Raw genomic sequence first — 20,626 nt, forward strand, 5'->3', positions numbered from 1 at the left:
TGGCTATGGCTGTATCCCAGTTTTCCAGGCGGTCCTCCGGCTGTATCCACCCTCTTCACGGAGGCTGCAGTAAAGCATGTCACTAAATGCTGTTAAGAACAGCCTCGGCAATATGACAGCCACAATAAAAGTGTACAAAAAGTGAAATAAAAAATTTACAGTCATAAAATAGAAACAGATTAGAATAAAAGAACTATTTTTTGTATCTAACTCTAATCAGTAGAAGAAAATTTAGGTAACACATTCCCTTTAAAGCTTTACCTTTGGAATAACTAATAAAGTGCTGACAACTGTTTAATAAGATTCTTGATTCATGGCCTACCCATATTTCCTTTTTACCTCTTCTTCTTCTTTCTTTACACGCCACTGTCCCACAACTGTGGGCACCAATAAAAAGGTTATCCAGCGCTACAAAAACATGGCCACTTTTGCCCCACTCTTGTCTCCAGTTCAGGTGTGGTTTGCAAATAAGCTTAATTTACTTCAATGAAACTGAGTTTCAAACTCCCTCCAACCTGGAGACAAGAGCGGTGCAAAAGTGGCCATGTAGCACTGGATAACCCCTTTAAAGAAGACGGTGGTTACATCAGCCATTCAGCAAATGCATTGTCCACATCTACAGTTCTATGCTCTATTATAGCAGACGAAAAAGGCAAATGATAGACTTGGCCGAGCTGAACTTGCCTGATTATTTGGCGATCGGGCTGAACAAGTGTATGGACACCTTAACCATAAGGATTTAGAGTCATGTATGGTAGCAGACAACTCTAGCAATTTCCACTAGCAATTTCAATAGAAGCAGCTGCTCTCTCAAGACACATAGCTGGTATCATATATGTATAACACATCTAATTATCTCTGAATAAATCTCCCGTCAAGGAAAAAGATTTAAACAATGTCCATAATGTCCTTGCCTCTTGTGCATAGCTTGCTATGTTGGTATTTATGACTTCTCAGGAGGATGTAGTAAATAGCAGTCAGCCATTCCATAATGCAATGCTTATGACTGCCCCCCTGACCAAAAGCAGCAGGTGGTGAGATACAGTATGTTTGTCCTTTGTGTCACCATGGGGGTCCTACGAAAAGGACATAAGAACCAAGCGGCAAGAAGAGATTAGAAAGAGACCGCTTCTTGATGATTTCAGCCAAAATTGTATGTTATCAGGTGGATCTGGGGTGATAATTATTGGCCACCAAAACTACCTACAGCCAGTAGTTGTCTTGTACTATAGAGTGTAAATGGTTTCAGCTGGCTGTACATGGTAGGACATACTGTATAGCGGCTGCAGAACTTTAGGTTGCCTTAAAGGACAACTCCCACGAAAAAATTTTTTTAGCTTATTTAACACACATTACAAAGTTATATAACTTTGTAATGTGGTTAAATACCCGGTCTGGCCCCCTTCCCCCACTTTCGGACCCCCAACCCCCCCCGCCCGGAAGTTAAAGAATTTATACATTACCTATTACGATCGTCACGGTCCTCTTCTCCCGGGCGGCATCTGGTGACGACGACGTCAGAGCCGGGGGGCGGTCCGGGTCTTCTTCCTCCTCGGCGTCTTCATAGAGAGTGAATGGGACGGAAAAGGCTGCTGGTGCACATGCGCACCAGCAGCCTTTTCATTGGCTGGAGCGCATCACATGGCTTCCAGCTTCGTCAGCCCTGATTGGCTGAGGTTGCTGGAAGCCATGTGATGCGCTCCAGCCAATGAAAAGGCTGCCGGTGCGCAAGCGCACTGGCAGCCTTTTCCATCCCCAGGACCCGGAAATCAGAGACATCGCTGGACGTCAGACGGCGGTGACGGTGAGGCGGACGGCGGGCGAATGGAGTGGCGATTGTCACCGGAGGGATGGTGAGTATGGTGTCTGTGTGTGTCTGTGTTTTTTTTTTTGGGGGGGTCCCGCGGGAGTTGTCCTTTAACGTGTTTAGCTATGCTCAAGATGCAAGAACAACATGGACGTTGTTTAAATCTTTTTCCTTGACGAGATTTGTCATATATGACACCAGCCTTGCGTCCAGAAAGTGCTATTGAATTTGCTAGTGGATGTCAAAGCTGTCTGCAGATGATTGCTATACATGACTATAAATCCTTCCTGTTAAAGAGGTTGTCCAGCAAAAATCTTTTTCTTTCAAATCAACTGATATCACAAAGTTATGTAGATTTGTAATTTACTTCTATTAAAAAATCTCATGTCTTCCCATAATTATTAGCTGCTATATGTCCTGCAGGAAATGTTGTTTTATTTCCAGCCTGACACAGTGCTCTCTGCTGACATCTCTGGTCGAGACAGGAACTCTGTCTCGGTTTTCTATGAATCCCCATAGAAAACCTTTCCTGCTCTGGACAGTTCCTGTCTCAGCCAGAGATGTCAGCAGAGAGCACTGTGTAAGACTGGAAATAAAACAACATTTCCTAAAGGACATACAGCAGCTAATAAGTATGGGAACACTTGAGATTTTTTTTTGTAGAAGTAAATAACAATTCTATATAACTTTCTGACACAGCTGATTTGAAAGAAAAAGATTTTCGTGGAAAACTTACTTTCCTCCTCAGCACCCCGTGCACTATAGGGAGATATCAGCTGGTTAGATTCTTCTAACCTGCTGATAGTTTTCCTTTAAGGAATGGGGCGATCCAGAAAGACAGGTATTGTATGGTCATTCATTATAAGCCTGGTGTAGAACTCACGAATAGTTTTACAAAACAGGCAAGCCATGTCATTCAGCCAATAAATGTGATTGGGTGTGTGCGCTAATGTCTTCAAAGGTGTAAGAAGCTTGTAAAAGTTATCTTATGCCTAGGGAGTGTGTAAAATTTTACTTAAATCTACACACCCATATTCCATTCATAGTAATTAATGTTGCTGATTTCTTATCTCATCAGCAATTTTATGAGTTAATTATATATATGGGCAAAACTGTTACTGACATATTGGACGCATTATATATATATATATATATATATATATATACAGCATCCTTCAATATATTTTCCATCAGCAGTAATATAAACTTGCTGAAGTGCTGTACAGAGAATCAATCCTACACACTGGTCGCTATGCACCCCCCCCCCCTTGATGTCATAGTCTTCCACTCTAAACTTTATTGAACCGGATGAATAATTTAGCTCACTTGTGCTACTGAAACCTGCAATGCTTGATTCTATGGATGAGAAGCAGAAACAGAAGGTCACGGATTTCGTAACTCTAGAATACATAATGCAGCACATCTACTTTGTCTTGCGTCGACACGTTTTGTGGTTTATCACACAATTGTATGGAACATTTCCAACTTACCCAAAGGCAACAAAGATGGAAAAATATATATCTTCTCTATTAGTATTAGAAGCTACTTCAGGTAGACCTCTTAAAGGAGGCATCTGTAACCCATTCTTCTCGGTCTCGCATGATTTTTCCTAAGTTGTTGAAATAAATTGTTTCTACCTTTTGTGAACAATCTGTAGTGGGCAGTTGCCTAGGGTGCTAGTTTCCTAGGAGTCACTCAAGATCAGGAACTCCATTGGCAAATTAAATCCAATCACCATTATTTCGTTTGAATTATTTGGAAATTGAATTGATGCATTATGGGGTAGCTAGATGGCATTATGTGGACTCTGATGGGAGTAATTCCTGAATGCTGCTTATAGTTTAGGCATTATATGGTGATTTTATGTTGCTGTTTATGGCAGTTCAATCTTAGCACTATATTAAGGCTATGTTCACACACCATCAAAATGTTTTTACTGGACGGCCCTCAGTTAATACTGACCAAAAAAAGACATTGTGAGAACATAGCCTATACGTATAATTTCCAATTTGGCTTATTAGACTCAGGTTGTGCCATAATAGTGAAACTATATTACAGCTCTACAAAACTGGTCTCATTCACATATCTATTTGTTCCTTTGTTGCAGATTCCTTTAAGGCTGAAAATCAAAAATCACTATTAAACATGGCAATATTGGCCAATTAAGCAGTTGCAGTGGGTATACTTAAAGTGACTGTACCACCAGGCCCAGGCTGAAGCACTGGAGGCGGGCCGACCCACCCTTAGTGGGAGGAAACCCCAGCCCCTCTATGATAGGGTTGCATTGATTCTAATGGATTCATGTCATGGAGGGGCTGGGGTTTCTTCCCACTAAGGGTGGGTCGGCCCGCCTCCAGTGCTTCAGCCTGGGCCAGTCACTTTAAACAACAGACTTTAGACTGCTATATACTGGACCAGAATGTAATCTGAGCTGGAGAGGAAACTCCTTAATTGACCATGAAAACACCATCCATTTACTCCTCAGTCTCCTTTACCTTTAAAGTGTTCCTTGCTAAAATGAGTAAACAAATAGACTGAAACGTCCTTGCCCTTCAGTATATTGCAGAGGCACTTGTGATTTGTTGTATGTCCATGACACGAAGGACTATTTACACCACTTTGTACACCATTAAAACAACCGAAGGCATTAATGATGACCATATGGAGCAATGGATGTTTTGCGGAGTATAAGGAAATGGCAAGCATTGAACCACTTGTATAGAAAACACGGAGAGAACATACAAACCTCAATGTGGATCTTGTCCTTTAGTGGTGTAAAAAAGTGAAAAGATTTTAGGTGCGTCAAGGTGGCATTGTTTAATTGTGCACCTTACTGATATATTCAGGGCTTCTTCAGCCTAAAACCGCATTACACGTGTCAATCTGGATGACCAAGCGAGCGCCAAGCTGTCAGATCAACGCTCGCTTGCTCCTTGTTCTCCGCTCGCTGCCAACGCTATTACATGTGACCGGGGGGGGTAGTCGCTTAAGGTTGTGGGAGGGGCTAAGATACACTTATTACGGGAAATGCTTATAAAGTGCTTTTTTCCTTGCACCTACTGCATCAAGGCTTTACTTCCTAGATAACATGGTGATGTCACGACCCGACTCCCAGAGCTGTGCGGGCTGTGGCTGCTGGAGAGGATGATGGCAGAGGGATGCTCAGTGTCCCTCCAGTGCCCTGTGTCCCTCAGTGTCCCCCTGCCATCATCCTCTCCAGCAGCCACAGCCCACACAGCTCTGGGAGTCGGGTTGGGACATCACCATGTTATCCAGGAAGTGAAGCCTTGATGCAGTAATAAGTGCAGGGAAAAAAGCACTTTATAAGCATTTCCCGTAATAAGTGTGTATTGGGGATTTGCATAACTTTTGGGGGGCAATACAATACTTTAATAAAAATTTTTGCCAGACTTCTCCTTTAATAGGGCTTTAGCTTAGTATATTATTGGTATTATTATTAGTTTTAATAAATCTGCCCTAGTGAGTGATTATAAGCTATGGGCTTGGAATTCATCTATGTTTCCACTGAATTGTTACTGACTACTCAGTATTCCCTTAATATAGCCACTAGGGGCAGTGATTCTGCTGATTAAAGGGGTTATCTAGGCCTGTATAAAAATTGTCATTCTTATCCTCAGTTTGGGTGGGCTTTTGCATGTGGTTTCCATTGAAGTAAATGGAGTTGAATGTAATGCCACACACAACCTAAGGACAGGGGTGGTCCTGAATAACTCCTTTAAATTGTACTTAATATGGCCACTAGGGGCAGTGTTAAAAATATTCTGTAGTTTATTTTCTGCTGAGAATCTAGAATGCTTGCTGTGAGGTTTATTGCACAGTATGCAGTATAATAACTGCTTATGATTATGGTATATTAAAAATTCAGGTTTTGGCAGAATTTCTTCTAAATTTAAGCCAAGACAAACCGCCATTAGAGACCTTACCTCAAAACAGCTGGTGTACCACTAGGAATTCCCGTTGTTCTTCAAAACCCCTAGATAGATAGATCTTTGGTTAAATAAAAAAAAATCTATGCAAAAGCTGGGCAAAGGCACAATTGTATAACCCTGATTAGATGAGGGATCCATCATTATTTATTTTTTTGTTGTGCTGTTAGAACTTTTGCCCAATGTTCAATTTGTGTATTTCTACGGCTTTATATAGCTGAAAATCTAAAAAAATAGAACAGAATTTGTGCTGATGTGATGAAATCCCCTCTGTCACATGTTATTCTTTAATCATTATAAATGCTTATGCCAACCAGTTTTTGTGGGTCATAATGGCCACCCAGCACTACATTTGTGGCCACCTTAGCCTATAGTATTTTTTTTTTAAAGAAATTATCTACTTTTTACAAAGTCTTTTTGTTGGTAGGATCCACCTCTAATCTTGCTGCTGGCACTCACAGTTGGCAGCTGCAATGAGCAGGAAAAGCTGGCAGCATACCCTGCAGCGCCTCCGGAGGGGAAATAAATTATTACATAGTAGCAGTTAAAATAGGTAATGCATGGTTATGCTGGGTCCTACGTCCCCCCATTCTAAATCATATAACCCTTTAACTACAATCTTCTTTTGCGACCAATAGATCTAACCCTTCCCTTACCCAAGTCAGAAGTAATCAGGATCCAAATTGAGGATGTCTCCATATCACATACTACAACTTCTGCAATCATATAAAGCTGCCTTAAATAACCTACGTCCACTTAAGATAAAAAAAGAAACAAAAAACAGATGCTTGATACAAAGTGGTAACATAATACGGAAAACATGTTCGTGCTTGGTCATCGACCAACTAGATCAGCTTAAAAAAAGGAAGAAAAAAAAAAACCCTGCGTTCTATCGTTCCTCTCTTAATTGTTGTACCGCTGCCAGATGTTTTGCAACAAAACTACGCTGAGCACAGTTTCAATGGGGTTGTGTTTGTGCTAAACACCCAGTGGGATTATTGATCTGTTAGGGGAGGTCGATTTATATGTAAATGAATGATAGGAAGCAGCCAGTGACCATTGAAAGGGTCCCAGGGCAGACTGGGGTTTGCTGCTGACATCACTGCATTCATTAGCATTCAGCATAGGCGAGCTCTGCAACTAGCTCACATTCTGGCTCAGGGAGAGAGCAAGCTGGCAATTATTCTCCATAGGGCTGACTATTTCCTTTACAAGATCTTGGAGAGCAAATTGGACATAACATTGCTACTGCTACAAAAGGGTCATTTAACAGAAGAAAGGGAACACTGAACGCCCTTGTGTGCACTGGATCTTGAGCGGAATTATCCTGTAAAGAAAAAGGAGATTTGGGAGAAGGGGGGTTCTTCTTAAAGACCCAGCCAGAGAGGGCAGGAATCCCACTTGTCCCGCTGATGGCTTGCACAGTAGACTTCTTCTCAGCCAACAGCCTGCTGCTTGATGTGTGGCTCTGCTCTAAAGGGCTTTGACAAAGCCCTACTGCTCATTTCAGCTCAAGTGACTCCCAATGTCTTGTCAAGCTGAGCAGCAGAGCAGAAGGCTGGATGGGCATGTCTGTGTGAGGCTGGAGCAGCATGGAAGAGGAGAGCAGCTCACTCACTAACTAGCAGAGTCTCCGAGGAGCTGGGAGCTATTTCCTCTGCTTGAGATCTGGAAGTCCCTGCTGCTGCTGGTATGTGCCTTTTCTTATTCTGAACAGGGATACCTAAAGCTCTGGGTTAACTTGTATGAGTAGTCTATATACATGGCTGTATTGTCCTCTGAGCACTTGCTGGGTTGCAAAGTACATTTTGTTTGGAGAGAGATAGAAAGATAGCTTGAAATGCAGCACACTGTACATTGTAACCTACCTATAAATCTATGCAATATATGTGTGTTTTCTACTATTTCTAATTGGACTATCTACCTATCCACCCGCCCAACCCATGTCTATCTGTGTGCATATCTATCCACATTTACAATTTATTTTTCTTTCTTTCTTTGTAGCTATTTTCTACAGATTCTATTTATCATCTATCTAATATCTGTCTAATATTTAGCATATTTGTTTTCATCTATCTGTTTATCTATCTATTTATCTATCTATCCATCTCATATCTATCTATCTACTATATTTATGTTTCTGTTTGATCTGGACTTTATAGTTATCGTGGACAGGATATTGCTTTGTCTATATCTACCTTTGAAGCCAAAGTTCATACATCTGATGGCTGATACATCTGTGAGTTATAATATCTGTCTATCTGGCTGTCGTCTTTAGTGTACTTAGTAAAGCTTGCTTTGTGATTTGACACAGCCCATATGGTGTCTTCATAAGACTGCAGGTAAACCTATGAAGTTATTTTCATTCAGAATTGTTACCTGGTTACATAACAGATAGATAGGCATTGAACATAAATGTTGCAGCCGTGTATCCCTTGGAATAACAGAAGGATACATTGATTGTATTTTACTGTGTTCACCCTTGTGGTGATCTATTATTTGCAGCTAGGGGAAAGATGTTGGTTATTTGCTGGGGGCAATGGAGTGTGACCTGCTGCACATAGAGATTGGTCTTTTTCGCCTTTGTTTGGAGCTGAGCGTCTTACCCCATCCTCAGGACCCACTCTACCTTTTCTCTACTGGGGCAGAATAATGACAAGATAATTATTCACAGCAGATGCAGTCATTCTCCAGTTTAGCATATTCCATTTATTTAGTGTCCATTTGACTTGGGGCTCAGGCGTCCAGACACCATTGTGCCTCATTCATCATTTCTTTATCAATTTAAAGGCTTCCCCTCATTTATAACTCAGGGGCTATCTTTGACTCCCAGTGGGAGGAAACCGTAACCAATAAAGTTACTGAGGTTTATTTCATGAAGAATCATACCATTACCATAATTATAGATTTAATCATTGATTTGCCCTCATGGGTGACATGAAGATGTAGCAGAGCTGAATATGTTTAGAGCTGCATAATTCCTGCATTGTGGTAACTCCCCGCTCTAAGATAAGATGAGACATTTACCAGCAGTTCTGTGTTAATAACAGATAATACAATGTGATATTGTGATGAATGACACTCAGCTCTATTTTAATTTTGACAGATGACTGCTTAAAAAAACTACTACATGTGTCAAACCAGGTGTTTTAAAAGATGTTCAATATATCTTGGGCACCATTAGGTAATATCGGAGGGAGGGAATACAGATACAATTAAATGTGGTGATCACTGGCAAAATACCCAGGGCACTGATGCCAGGTCATGGCAGCGCCATTGAGCGACTTAGTAAAGCACTTTCTTAGGAAGTTAGCACTGCTACATCTGTAGAGGCATTTTTTTTTTAGAAGAGGTGACACTGCTGTTGCGTTTGCTTCCTAGTGACTGAGTAAACTGAGCTTAATAATATCCCATTTGTTTGCACAGATGGGTCGGTACTAAGTGACCTGACACTATCAACAGTAGTCAATACTTCTTCCTAGCTAGCAAACGTGACACATTTTTTGACACTCAAGACTTAATCTCATTACTGCGGACTGGTGTAGTAATATATGTGAAGGGTCTATAGGTTCGGCATTCTCTAGGGATTTGGATAGATTCTTTAAGGGGCTGTGGAATGGGTAGATTCTGTAGGAAACCCAAGGTAGGGCACATTCTGTCTGCATTGTAGGTTGGGCAGACCCTGTGGGGGCTGTAGGCTGGTCAGATTTTGAAGGAAACTGTAGTTAGGGTGCATTCTGTTGGGGTCTGTAAATTGGGCGGATTATGTAGGGGTCTGTAGGTTGGGCAGAATCTTTTGGAGTCTTTACATTGGGTATTTCTATAGGGAGTTAGGCTGGATTGGTAGGAGACTATGTGTTTGACACATTCTGTAGGGGACTGTATTTTGGGCACTTTATGTAGGGCTTTGTAAATTGGAAAGGTTCTGTTGGAATCTGGAGGATAGGGAGACTCTGTTGGAATCTTTAGGTTGCATAGAGTCCCTAGGGCACTGTAGGTTGGGCACATTCTGTTGGCAGATCCTGTAGTGATCTGTAGGTTGGGTTGATGCTGCAGCAGCTCTTGGTGGGGCAGATCATGTAGCGGACCCTAGGTTGGGCAGATCCTGTAGGGGTATGTAGGTAGGGCAGATCTTGAAAAAATCTGTAGGGTGGGTAGATTCATTTGGAGTTTGTAGGTTGGGCACATCCAGTAGGGGTCTGTAGATTAGGAAAATTCGTTAGAAGGGTTGAGCAGCTTCGGTAGGGGTATGAAGGTTGATTATTGTAGCAGTAGATGATGTATGAAGCACTAAATTAATGTTTAATTTAACATTTGTCGCCATGACACATAAAAAAAAGCTTAAATAAATTCCTGGGAGACGAAGCCCAGGAGGAGTTGATTTAAGAGTGGTACATTGCACAAGGAAATGTATCCCATGTGTTCCTAACATTTCAAGGAAAACAATGAAAGGAAACCATTTCATCCAGTATGTGAATAATTACACGGACCAATTTTCTGATCAAAAGATAACCTGTAAACTCAAAGCCATATCCATATTAACGTGACTCTGGGAACTCCTGCCGAGAATCTCAGACACGCAGGGTAAATCATTTCATGCCGGGTGTCTGTTCCAAATCACTGGAAATATATGATAAGCTATAAAATGCATGTTTTACTTTCCCCTCTATATACTATACATTCTTGTTTTTGCCTACATAGAGACACAGCATTTAATACAGAAGAAGGTCATATTCAGCCCATTGCATGGGAGGTAATTCCTCTATAACAATATTGTTGGGTTTCCCCACTTATATTTTTGCTTGGTTGGCATATGTAAAATATTTTTACATATTATTATTTTTTTTTAAACTATTTTTGTTATATTTTATCTGATTTTGTTTGAGGTCCTGTATTGGGTTTAGACTCCCTGCCTCATCTTTACAACAGCCATATGTTTGCCTTAAGTATAAGCCCCCACCGCTTCTACTGGAAAGCTGACCCAATAATCTATCATTTTAATTGCTGGTATAATGTTTCCCTCCTTCTACTTTGTATTTTTTCATTTTCATTTATTGTTTTATATATATATATATATATATATATATATATATATATATATATATATATATAAAATTTCCTTTAAATTTTTGCATATTTATAATACAAATATCCAGACCATTGTATTATTCTTATTTACAGTCTCCTTTTAAAATTATGCATGAGGCTAGATTGCATTATCATAATTATTCATCAGCCCCATAGGTGATTTGTAAGGCGACATAAATAATTGCAGTACATTTACATAATGATGGTTTGACGGTGTTTTCTGCTAGAAGTCGTCATAGCTTCATGCCTTCCCTTCATGCATGCAATGGGAAAGAATTAATTTCTTGGTAATTAATTCCTCGTTAACAGCTGGAATGTACAAGAGCCAAAACAATGACCTTTCTAATTAGGCAATTAAAAGTATCCAGCTGGTCATCCCCCATTTATGTGCTGGCTTTAGTTGCACTATATTGACTCTATGGTTATGTTTAGACTTCCCAGATTATATCAGATATACATTATACCTGGGCACATCTGTTTTGGTAACATGCATATTATGTATTGTTATTAATACAGTACAACATATTCTGCAGTGCTGATGTCAGAATATATGTTCCACTTTCATTGAAGCCCACTCCTCCTAACCTATCGGCCTATATTATGAGGGTAGGAAAGAGCAAGAAAACATGAAAGACATAGAAATCCCATACAAATGTTGGACTCCTCTCCCCAGTGCTTAGGACAGTAGTGTTAACCAGTGAGTCACTGCATTGAATTTAATTCTATATATAGGATGAGGTTTAACAAGCTGGCTACACAAAGAACTTCACAGCTTCCTTGAGCAACATTGCTGATTGTATAGGATTCCTGTAAACATTGTTTTTATTGGAGTCCCCATAAAGGATTTATGGATATCCAATGCAATGTTGTTTTATTGGCTGTCTGGGTTTGTGCTGATGAGCCATTGAAAGGCCAAAGAGGAAGTCGGTGATTGTGAAACCTAGGAGATAAAGCAATCTAATGTCTTCATGTCATGTTTGAGCGCTTATATCACTGAGATGCCTGCCATAAAATGGCATCAGTACATTGGATATATACAGCCGCACGTTGGGATACACCAGTATCTGCAAAGTACACACCAAAACCACGTGAGAGTTCTGGTGTAGAGTCTGGGCCTAGGGTGTGCTGCTTTGTGTAGGAGTCCTGGTGCATTGTGCTCTGTACATCTCCCCCACTGTATTTATTATTTGTAAGTATTTCCCAAGGGATGGTCATACATCTTTCATTGTCTATATAGCCAGAGCAACTGTGTGCTTTACAGCAGCTGCAATAGACAGGAGTTCATATTCAGAGAAGTGTTTAATACAGAGACTAATGCAGACTCCAGGAAACTATTTAGTAGAACTCCTCTCACCAGAGACCAGGGACTGACAAAGGGAAGGCATACACAATTACATCTGTGTATAGTCTATGGTGTTGCTATTGTACCTTTTTTGGCATCCCACTGTATAGTAGAGCTGTCATATCTCATTAACTAGTTACCTAATGATAATGAGATGACTCTGCTGACCCCTCCATCTAGTGATCAGGAGAAGACTCTGCTGACCCCACCATCCAGTGATCAGGAGAAGACTCTGCTGACCCCACCATCCAGTGATCATGAGATGACTCTGCCCACCCCACCATCCACTGATCAGGAAAAGACTCTGCTAACCCCACCATCCAGTGATAATGAGATTACTCTGCTGACCCCACCATCCAGTGATCATGAGATGACTCTGCTAACCCCACCATCCAGTGATCAGGAGAAGACTCTGCTGACCCCACCATCCAGTGATCATGAGATTACTCTGCTAACCCCACCATCCAGTGATCAGGAAAATACTCTGCTAACCCCACCATCCAGTAATCAGAAAAAGACTCTGCTAACCCCACCATCCAGTGATAATGAGATTACTCTGCTAACCCCACCATCCAGTGATAATGAGATTACTCTACTAACCCCACCATACAGTGATCAGGAGAAGACTCTGCTAACCCCACCATCCAGTGATCATGAGATTACTCTGCTAACCCCACCATCCAGTAATAATGAGATTACTCTGCTAACCCCACCATCCAGTGATTATGAGATGACTCTGCTGACCCCACCATCCAGTGATAATGAGATGACTCTGCTGACCCCACCATCCAGTGATAATGAGATTACTCTGCTAACCCCACCATACAGTGATCAGGAAAATACTCTGCTAACCCCACCATCCAGTGATCAGGAGAAGACTCTGCTAACCCCACCATCCAGTGATCATGAGATTACTCTGCTAACCCCACCATCCAGTGATTATGAGATGACTCTGCTGACCCCACCATACAGTGATCAGGAAAATACTCTGCTAACCGCACCATCCAGTGATCAGGAAAAGACTCTGCTAACTGCACCATCCAGTGATCATGAGATTACTCTGCTAACCCCACCATCCAGTGATTATGAGATGACTCTGCTGACCCCACCATCCAGTGATCAGGAAAAGACTCTGCTAACCCCACCATCTAGTGATCAGGAAAAGACTCTGCTAACCGCACCATCCAGTGATCATGAGATTACTCTGCTAACCCCACTATCCAGTGATTATGAAATGACTCTTCTGACCCCACCATCAAGTGATCATGAAATGACTCAGCTGACCATATCTTCCAATGATCATGAGATCACTCTACTGACCCCATTATCCAGTGATCATGAGATGACTCTGCTGACTCCATCCTCCAATGATCATGAGATGACTCTGTTGACCCCGCCGTCCAGTGATCATGAAATGACTCTGCCAACCACATCCTCCAATGATCATGAGATGACTCTGCTGACCACCTCCTCCAATGATTATAAGATGACTCTGCTGACCACATACTCAAATGCTCATGAAATGACAGCAAATATGTCAAGCAGGAACTGTGACCAGTGTTAAACCTATATAAAGTCCCTTTTTTAACTAGGTGTCTGTTGGCCACATTACTGTGTCTGCACAATAAATTCATAATGTATAAAAGAGATGACATATAATATAATGGGAGGCATAACTCTGGATTATTTGTATAAACATCCTTCTTATTCCTTAGATCCTGACTTACATTACTGCTTTATAAGCGGTCAATGAGTATGCGGCATGCTGTTTGTCTTTCAGTGTTTCCAGCATGATGTTGCGGCCCAGAAGAAATGCAGACCACACCAGATTACTCTCATTTACTGTTAATATAAGGTCCCCAGTTATTCCTACATAATATCTAGGTCAGATACATTGGAACCATTACAGAGTTAGATTTCTATTTTCATGTAGCATAAAATGCATCGGGGATCTTCCATTTCTGGCAAAGTGTTGTTCCAAGTTACAGTATTATAGAGGTAAAAAGCAGAAAATATAATGTGTGAGAACAGAATGTGCTGGAATCCATGGCAACTAATCAGCATTCTGAGTTGATAAGTCTGCTGCCAATGCCTGCTACGATGATATCAAAGGGATGGAAACTAATAATTTTATCTTTTATTTAGTTTATTTTCTTTTATTCTTTTTGATTTTTAAAGGGCTCTTCTTGGGTAGTATCTTGGGTAAAACAAAATTGTTTGTGCCAGCATCTATGGCTCAACCCAGCTCTGCTGATCCCATTTCCTGGGAGAGAAGTAGAATTAGGAAATGGTTCAATTCTCCCAATTTGTTCTGTTTTTAGCCATAGCCAGGCTTTTCATCCACTTTAGGCCTATAACAGTGATGTGGTCTATATCAGTCACTGATAGCATAGCCTGGTATGAGGTTTAATACTGGGGCATGGTGTAGTTAGTGATAGGATCGGAGTTGAGTTTTACAATGTGATCAAGTTAAAATAGTGGGAAAGAGATTCAAAGGGGCACCTGGCAACACTATAAGCTGTATATTGTTAACCCCTTAACGAAACAGGGCATATATTTACGCCCTGTGGCCGCCTCGGAGAGTTCAGAGGGAGGCTGCGCGGTGACCCCGTCCTGAACCGCCACGGTCCCGGGTGCCGCATGTAGCCCGGGATCACGGCTATAAGCCGGCACGGTCCGATCGCCGTGCCCACTAATAAAGTAATTAGATGCAGCTGTCAAAGTTCATAGCTGCATCTGATTACTTATGCAGCCTAATCGGTAGTTTTATAGTGGTGGAGATCTCAAGTATAAGTGTAAAAGAAAAAAAAAAGTGGTATTATTAGTAAAGAAAAAAAACCCTCCCCTAATAAAAGTCTGAATCACCCCCCTTTTCCCATGTTATAAATAAAAATAAATAAATAAACAAACATGTTTGGTAGCGCCGCGTGCGTAATCGCCCGAACTATTAATCACATTCCTGATCTCGCACGGTAAACAGCGTGAGTGAAAAAAAAACGGCGTGTGGAGTAGGTTTCTGGCTAGTGGGAACAATGACTAGTTAGTGCATGCAAAAGGACGCTGGTTGACCTCAGGGAGATCAACCAAAACACCGCAGAGACACCATCACGTGTCTCAACGTCAGTGTATTCTAGAACATTGCCCCCTGGGAAATCAAATATGCAAAAAAACACTGCAGAGACACCATCACGTGTCTCGACGTCAGTGAACTAGCCAGACCTTCCTCCGGGAAGGAACAACCAAGCCAAGGAATGTCTCCAATTAAGGAAACCACCTAAGCAAGGTATCCATCCACAGACAGCTGTTTCGGTGTTTTTGCCCCTCATCAGTGTGGAGTAGGTTTCTGGCTAGTGGGAGCAATGACTAGTAAGTGCTCATGTGGGTTTCTAGGTGAAAAAATGCAAGTGCTATGGCCTTTTAAGCACAAGGAGGAAAAAAAACAAAGTGCAAAAATGCAAGTTGGCTCTGTCCTTAAGGGGTTAATGACTTGTCCATGGCATATAACCCAACTTCCCACAGGCGTGCATTAATCCTCTCCCTCAAGGTTTCTACATTCTTCTTAGTCTGCTCCTAATACCTCTGAATTTGTCCTCATTGCTTTATATGGTTTTGTGGATAGACGTGTACAATGCACTTGCATTCTGGACATCTTTGTCTATGAAGAGTGCTTTACTGACTATATGGTAACCAGTTAGCTATTGGTCACACCTCATTTGAGCATCATGAACATGACATCATTGACTAACCTGCTATGGGCATGGGCCACAGGATGTTAAAGTGTTGCTGTTGTTAGAACTTTTAAAATCTAAATCTACAGTAGATGAGAAATAAAGCAAGTTTGCAATATACATTCATTATTTTTGTTGTTGTTATCATGCTGTAAAACAAAGTTGTACTTACCAGAAATCCAGGTCCAGTCTCGTGAAGGCAGATTTTTCTGACTTGTGCTGGTTGAAAAAAAAACAGACTAAACACAAAAATTCCGGCCAATACAGAGAGTCACAGCTCAATGTGTCCATTAGTCACATGACTACCTTCTCTCTGTGACCGCTCAGATGGCCTGGGATACACAGGACTTCCTGTTTTCTGACTGTTTCCTGTTTGTTTGTTTTTGGTTTTTTTTTGAGAAAAAAAGAATCAGAAAACAGGAAGTGCCATGTTTTCCATGAAAAAAAAAAGAATGTATATTGCAAACTTGCTTTATATCTTATCTACTGCTGATTTAGATTTTGAAAGTTATAACGACAGGGACACTTAAAGAATCGTGGTGGGTTTAAATATTATTACTATTTTGCTCTTGAGATCCTCCATGAGTATGTGGCAATTAAATAATTTCACATATTAAGTGGGAAAAACACTCAAGACTGAGAAGTTGTAACCCCTCCACCTGTTCCCATCACTGAATACTAATGTTACTTTGTATAAGATACTGACTTGTAACATCCAATGATAATGTATAATTGTACACAACACATCTGATATGTGCCAATCTGAGTGGTGTGCATGTGGGTGGGCATAAAGAGGATTTCCAACCAAACAGAATGGTTTATTCTACTTGGCATATTGAAACTGCAGACTCCTAATCCAAGTAAATTTCAGGAATCTATTAGTATAGCGCAGGGAACCTTTTTCCTGTTGAGGGCCATTTGTTTATTTACAAAATCATTTGAGGGCGGTTTTGACAGCACCTGGGGCAAGGCAAAGTATTGTATCCCCGGTGACCCAGTAACCCCCATGATGCCCCAAGTATTGTAGTTAACCTCCATGATGCCCTTAGCATTGCAGTCAACCCCCATGATTCCCCTAGCATTGTAGTCAACCCCCATGATGCCCCTAGTCTTACCAAATAAAAAATATACAATCGACTTACCTTTCCTCCACTCCTGGTTTGGTCAGATCCTCTTCCTTCTCCCGCAGTCTGTGCCAGTACAGTACAGGAGACATGCCATAAAATGACATCATCGCTCGCGGCCCGCAGCCCACATGTGCACTGCTGGACAAAAGACTGTGCTGCACCAAACACACGGCCAGTTCTTTTGTTTCAGCGTCCTGAGGCAAAAATGGAAATGGTGCCCCCCCCCATTAAAAAATAACTAAGAAATCCCTGTAACCAACTATTAGATATATACATATTTGCCAGCAATGTCTATACCACATATATACATGTACCAACAGTGTACTGTATATACCGCACACATACTTATATACCAGAAGTGACTAGCGATCCCCACCTCCCTCTATGCCTTATATTTTATCTTTTCATATTTATGATGACTTATAAAGAATAAGAAGATGAGATGATGAACTATAAAGAATGGAACCCACGTCAACACCTTGCCCCTCACCATGCACAAAGAGCATCTTCAATGACCTCCTAATAGCACTGCCCATAATCCCTCCCTCCTCAAAGACCCCATAATAGCAATCAGTTACCAACCCACCCCCCTTAGTCAGTAACCCTGGTATAGAGGTATGTGTCTAATACTTTTTGTTATTATTGATTATGATTATTATTATTATTATTATTATTATTTCAGCACTATAAAGAAAATATGATTTATATCGCCAATCTGCCTGTCTACCTCCATAATTTGGCATTGTTTTTCTTCACATTCATTGTGGCATGCGTCCATTGAATCTTCATTCCTCCCTCCCTGTGTCTACACAGATCTCCTCAACGTAAAATTTTCGTCTCACACAAACAAAAGAGAAGATTCCGCTTGGAAAGATAAATAAATCTGTGCTGTGGCGATATGCCAGAACCGTATGTATTGTGCAGCATAAAGCTAATGCTGGGACATCCACAGGGAACTTGGATGAAGATAACCAAGATTTGTTAACTTGTGATAGACTGACACCAAACTAGAGTACATCTTTTGGAAAGGAAACATTTGTGGACATGGATTACTGTATAAGTCCTACCAAAGGGAAGAGAGACACACCTTACTTTTACCAGTAGAAAGTTGTTCCTTAAGGCCCTCTTACACGGAAAGATTTTTGGCCATATTCGGCTAATAATCGTCCTGTGTAATAGAACACAATGATCAGCCGACATGAACGATGTCGGCTGATCGTTGTAGTCGCTTGTCTTTCAACGTGTTGAAAGACAAACGACTTATTTAGCAGCGATCTGCTGCCGTCGCTCCATGGAATAGGAGCGGGAGCAGCAGACCGCTGCTATATGCTATGGGCTGCCCGGACGATTAAGCGATCACCCGGGCAGCTCCCCGTGGCCCCCCTGGCTCTCACCCACTCACTGCCGGCTGCAAGCGGGGAACCCAGGAGCAAACAAGCTGTTTGCTCCTCTCCGTCGCCCCGTGTAATATGGGCTTTAGTTGAGGATTTAGTTTAGTTTACCTTCCAATGTGTTCCAGTTGTGAACTGGACCTAGAAATCAGATTTTCAGGGCATCTATAGGACTAGAATATCACAGTATTTCCACTTAGGGAAGCAAGGCATATAGAGTACATTTCAACGTATCTGCAATAGTAGCAATAAATAGCATTTGTCTCCCTGTTGAAAACATACTTGGCCAAATGGGAATGGACATTTTTTAGGGGGGATGTTTCATGTCTCTTGGCTTTATTTATTTCAGACAGAGTCGTTGTTAGGGATACAGCCTCAAATATTTTACCTGGCATTGCTAGGCGATGAGTCCCTATAGTAACCGGCCTGTCTCCTATTATTCAAGTCCGCAGCTCAAGACAAAATTGAGCTACACTAGGAACAGAAAAAAGACAAAAAGACTTAAAATCTCTGACTGATCTATACAGAGTGTGCTATAATAAATATTACAGTTGTAACGCTCCATCCCCTTTTTAATTAGCTTATGTTATAATTTTATATGCCCCATCATTCCCACATATACAGATTCTTGGCTGAGACCAACGGCATGTTTAAGGCAAATTTAAGGTGATGATTCAAGTCTTCCTGGCTCTTCTATAAACTATGTAACTTAAGACTTGGCTTAAAATACTAAAGATAACAATGGTAAACATCACATTCAAATTAATCTAATAATATTTACATTTACAGAGTCAATAAGTAAAAAAAAAACCTAATTAAAAATACCCTAAATAAAAAAATAAATACAAATGGGGATAACAAAGGGAAGCATTACACATTTTGTCCATTGGTTGTCCATGTAAGGCACAGACATCCCACATCTAGAACATGAAACCCTCTTAGTAGCCACTCTCCACATTGGCTAATAAATAATACTCATGTTCTTACCCATGCACAGTCTCCTTTTCCATATAAGACATAAGACCTTACCCTACGCACAGTCCTTTGACCCATACATGATAAGGCCTTACTATGCACAGTGCTCTGACCCATACATGATAAGGCCTTACCACGCACAGTCCTCTGACCCATACATGATAAGGCCTTACCACGCACAGTCCTCTGACCCATACATGATAAGGCCTTACCACGCACAGTCCTCTGACCCATACATGATAAGGCCTTACCACGCACAGTCCTCTGACCCATACATGATAAGGCCTTACCACGCACAGTCCTCTGACCCATACATGATAAGGCGCTGCCACGCAAGTCCTCTGACCCATACATGATAAGGCGCTACCACGCAAGTCCTTTGACCCATACATGATAAGGCTTTACTATGAACAGTCCTCTGACCCATACATCATAAGGCCTTACTATGCATAGTCCTCTGACCCATACATCATAAGGCCTTACCATGCACAGTCCTCTGACCCATACATTGTTAGGCCTTACCACGCACATTCTTCTAATGGCCCTATTCCACGAGTCGTTTGGAGGAGCAAACGAGCGCTATTAGCGCTCGTTTGCTCCTTGTTCCCCGCTCGCTGCCGCCGCTATTCAACGCGGCGGCAGCGAGCGGGTGAGTGCGGGAGGGGCGGCGGGGAGCTGCTGGGGGGGCTGCCCGGGTGATCGCTGATCGTCCGGGCAGCCCATAGGATATAGCAGCATCTGCTGCCGATGCTCCTATTCAACGGAGCGACGGCAGCAGATCGCTGCTATATCAGTCGCTTGTTTTTCAACATGTTGAAAAACAAGCGACTGCAACGATCAGCCGACATGAACGATGTCGGCTGATCGTTGCACTCTATTCCACGGGACGAATATCGTTCGTAGCGGCCGATATCGGGCGAATACGAACGATATTGCTCCTCTAAACGACCCGTGAAATAGGGCCATTACTCCTCCAAACTAAGTACTCGTATTCATATACAATAGCACAGCATTTCTTATTGAGGCGTTAGAAAATCTATGTGTACGTGGTTTTAATTCCATAAACGGATTGTTTAGACAAGATGTATCTGGCAAGCCCTCTTGATTTTATTGAGAGAAATCTCGACACTTGAACTAAAACATATTGTGCAGCTTGATCCCTTACAGAGAAGTACAACTGTGTCAAGCAAAGTATTAGTGTTCACACTTGACTCATGCTAT

General features: G+C 41.6%; 1 protein-coding gene across 7 annotated transcripts in view; it reads left to right on the forward strand.

The window, feature by feature from the left end:
- PRICKLE2 (prickle planar cell polarity protein 2) overlaps positions 1-20,626 on the forward strand; it is a 215,061-nt gene that overhangs the window by 145,010 nt on the left and 49,425 nt on the right. The window contains exon 1 of one of the 7 annotated variants that reach the window (XM_069966927.1): positions 6,885-7,444. The exons of the other annotated variants lie outside the window; for them this stretch is intronic. The gene's annotated coding sequence lies outside the window, so the exon portion shown is untranslated. Of the gene's footprint in view, positions 1-6,884; positions 7,445-20,626 lie in introns of those variants that run through there. 7 annotated transcript variants of the gene reach the window in all.

The sequence above is a fragment of the Dendropsophus ebraccatus genome, chromosome 4, assembly GCF_027789765.1.
Source record: "Dendropsophus ebraccatus isolate aDenEbr1 chromosome 4, aDenEbr1.pat, whole genome shotgun sequence".
NCBI lineage: Eukaryota > Metazoa > Chordata > Amphibia > Anura > Hylidae > Dendropsophus > Dendropsophus ebraccatus.